This window comes from Convolutriloba macropyga, unplaced genomic scaffold (genome assembly GCF_964194025.1).
Source record: "Convolutriloba macropyga unplaced genomic scaffold, txConMacr16.3 SCAFFOLD_5072, whole genome shotgun sequence".
Taxonomy (NCBI): Eukaryota; Metazoa; Xenacoelomorpha; order Acoela; family Convolutidae; genus Convolutriloba; species Convolutriloba macropyga.
In genome coordinates, this window is record NW_027452739.1 from 2,501 (window position 1) to 5,964 (window position 3,464).

Below are 3,464 nucleotides of genomic sequence, written 5' to 3' on the forward strand. Positions count from 1 at the left end.
CCCTGCCCAAGCATAGATCACCATCTTTCGGGTCGTGTGCTACTTGCTCTGGATCAGTCATGCAATAAGAGCAAAACCGTCCGTGGTTGCGGGACACCGAATCGGCGCCCTCACCACACAAAGTAGTGCAATTCATAAAAATTACACTGTTCACTTTCATTTCGCGTGTGCGCTTTCAATGAGCGACAACACTTGCAAGCAACTCACACTCCTTGGTCCGTGTTTCAAGACGGGCTGTAGAGAGCATTGAATAGGAAGTTGAGGTCAGACAGGCAATCAAGATCAATTTATCTCATTTTGTTTAGAATCAACAAGAAGAATTCCGAGGAAAACTTCTGCTCGATTCATTAACAAGATTTGCCAAAAGACGACAACTACACTACTCGGTAGCCGAGAATATAATATCAAGGCATTGAGTATGGTAACGCTCACTCCAGTTCCCCTTCAACAGTTTCACGTACTTTTCACTCTCTCTTCAGAGTGCTTTTCAACTTTCCCTCACGGTACTTGTTTACTATCGGTCTCGCTTTATAATTAGCTTTTGGAGAGACATATCTCCAGCTTCGAGTTGCACTTTCAAACAACTCTACTCATAGGAATGAGCCATTATGACTGGTATCGAAAATGACCTTTACAGGATTTTCACCTTCTTTGATGCTACTTTCCAGTAGACATCAGGACAAATTCACCAGTCTAGCATCAAACCATACCGGACACCGAGAAATGTTGCCATTTCTCTTCCCGATGAGCTTTTCCCTGTTCATTCGCCATTACTAAGGGATTCTCAGTTGATTTCTTTTCCTCCCCTTACTGATATGCTTAAGTTAAGGGGGTTCTCTCGCCCAATTCAGGTTATGTAGTTGATTGTCTCTTAATTGGTTCACTGACCAATATGAGACAGAAACCGATTCAGCAGTTTTGTTCGCTACTACTATCAAACACAGGTCGAAGTTTCCATTCAGTCATTAATTCCAACTTTCAAATGTTGTTGTTTCAGCTTTCGCTTACTAGAAGCAACATAATACTCGCTGCAATACAGACCTCGGGAAACCCTCACCGTGAATAAGGTTCACTCACATATTTCACTACATTTTGCGTGGGATTGGAGATGAGGCTACTCGTTCTTGCTCAGTACTAGGCTGAAAATTAACGAAACTTCGTTACAAACGTTCACATGTTGATGTTTCCGCTTTCGCGTACTCGAAACAACATAATACTAGTCTTTGTAATTTAGTTTCATAATTTCAACTGTTCTCATGCAGAATTTTTGCTCATTCTTATCCCAAATTTTGACCTGGCTACTAGTTACACTCCTTGTACTTATTGCAAAATGACCACAAATTTCAACAGCTTTCACATGTTGCTGTTTCGGCTTTCGCTTACTACAGTCAACATAATACTCGTTGCAAAATAAGTGCTCGGCATCTGCAATTTTCCAAAGACGAAGTTTCGCCAGTTCAATTTTCGCTCGCCAATTATGGCTACTAATTCACACGGTACTGAGCTCAACAACATTAAATTTGTTCAGCAAGACTTTCACATGTTGATGTTTTGGCTTTCGCCTACTAGAAGCAACATAATACTCGTCTTGTTAGCTCATTCAATGAGAATAGCTTTTCCCGTTGAGAATTTTTGCCTTCAATTGGCGTTGTAGTGAGTTTGGCTACTCAGATCACCAAATAATTGTGACAATTCGAACCAGAAATGTTTTCAATTTTCACATGCTGATGTTTCGGATTCAACCTACTAGAAGCAGCATAATACTTGTATTCAACAATTTCTGTATCAAATCCCAGTTTTCTCTGGTGCATCTTTGCCAAACTATTCCAAACTGCCTGAGTCTGAATACCAATTACAGGTACTAGTAAATGCACGTTACTAAGGACTATATAGTTCTAGGTTACTGTACACAACGACGTTCACATGTTGATGTTTCAGCTGCCGCTTACTAGAAACAACATAATACTTATCGTGCATACCTTTCCATAACTTGTCCTTTTCAGATGCATTAGTTTCCCTTTGTCTTGGCTTCTACAGTCAGACTGGCTACTAGTAACAGCACAGTACTAATCACATATCGTTCTACAGTTTGCAGACAACTTTCACATGTTGATGTTTCAGCTTTCGCCTACTAGAAACAACATAATACTCGCTGTATACATTTGTAGTTCTCTATGTAACTTTCATGTGAAGAAGTTTCGCCAGTCTTTTTGACTGTCTCAAATCTGAGTCATGCTTAGGCTACTAGTTGCTTCATAGTACTTATCGCCTCGAGATCATTGAACAAAACTTGATTTTCACATGTTGCTGTTTCAGCTTCCGCTTACTAGAAACAACATAATACTAGTCTCATTAAGTTCCGTCTCTTTGCAATTTTCTTATGAAGAAAATTCGCCATCACAATGACTCCAGCAGTTCTTGATCAAGGAATGCAATCATTGATCAGAATGCTATTATTTGAATCGGTTCTGCTTTAAGTGTTCCAATTTTATTGGAAGCACCAACAATAGAACATCAATGTGTTCAATCGAGAGTTATATAACCCTGAATCGGACGCAGTCAACAGCCGAAGCCGAGACCGCCTTTTGCGTTAGAGAGGTCGGTAAACAAATCTTGCGATTCATACCGAATTAACACATATAGCTGTGCTCCTCTTCGTAAAGCGAGCCAAGTGATCCCCTGTTGAAGGATGTATTTGGACCAATCTAGTAGCATTTGGTTTCCAACAAGCTCTCCCAAGTTAGCTTACTTATTGGGCTTTTCAACCAATTCGGTTGGCTACAAGCATCATCAAAGTACTAGCCACAGTTTGATCGCAAAATTCTACGACTTTCACATGTTGATGTTTCGGCTTGCGCTTAGCCTACTATAAGCAACATAATACTAGTCATATCATAGAGCGTGATCAGCTTGTGACGTTCTCATGATGAAGTTTCACCAACAGTGTCTCACTTCGAGCTTAAATCCAGCTACTAGTAACTACACAGTACTGACTGCAACGATAACTTTTATCTATACCTTTCACATGCTGCGCTTTCGGCCAGGGCCTACTAACGTCAACATAATACTCGATATAAACTTTTGTTCATGATGCAGCTTCCCCATGCAGAAGTTTCGCCTTCAAATGCTCTCTTGGCCATATGACGTAAGAAAAGGTTACTAGTAACATCACAGTACTAGCCACAGTTTGATTGCAAAATTCTACGACTTTCAAATGTTGATGTTTCGGCTTGCGCTTAGCCTACTAGAAGCAACATAATACTAGTCATATCATAGAGCGTGATCAGCTTGTGACGTTCTCATGATGAAGTTTCACCAACAGTGTCTCATTTCGAGCTTAAATCCAGCTACTAGTAACTACACAGTACTGACTGCAACGCTAACTTTTATCTATACCTTTCACATGCTGCGCTTTCGGCCAGGGCCTACTAACGTCAACATAATACTCGATATAAACTTTTGTT

At 40.3% G+C, this 3,464-nt stretch overlaps 1 non-coding gene and 1 pseudogene across 1 annotated transcript in view; both read right to left on the reverse strand.

The window, feature by feature from the left end:
• LOC142357767 (large subunit ribosomal RNA) overlaps positions 1-856 on the reverse strand; it is a gene marked incomplete at its 3' end in the record, with an annotated part of 3,356 nt that extends 2,500 nt beyond the window's left edge. Inside the window, exon 1 of the ribosomal RNA XR_012761697.1 lies at positions 1-856. This exon is cut by the window's left edge and continues 2,500 nt beyond it. This is a non-coding gene — a ribosomal RNA (large subunit ribosomal RNA).
• A 1,683-nt stretch (positions 857-2,539) lies between these two features.
• Positions 2,540-2,691, reverse strand: LOC142357766 (5.8S ribosomal RNA; annotated as a pseudogene).
• Between the last annotated feature and the right edge of the window lie 773 nt (positions 2,692-3,464).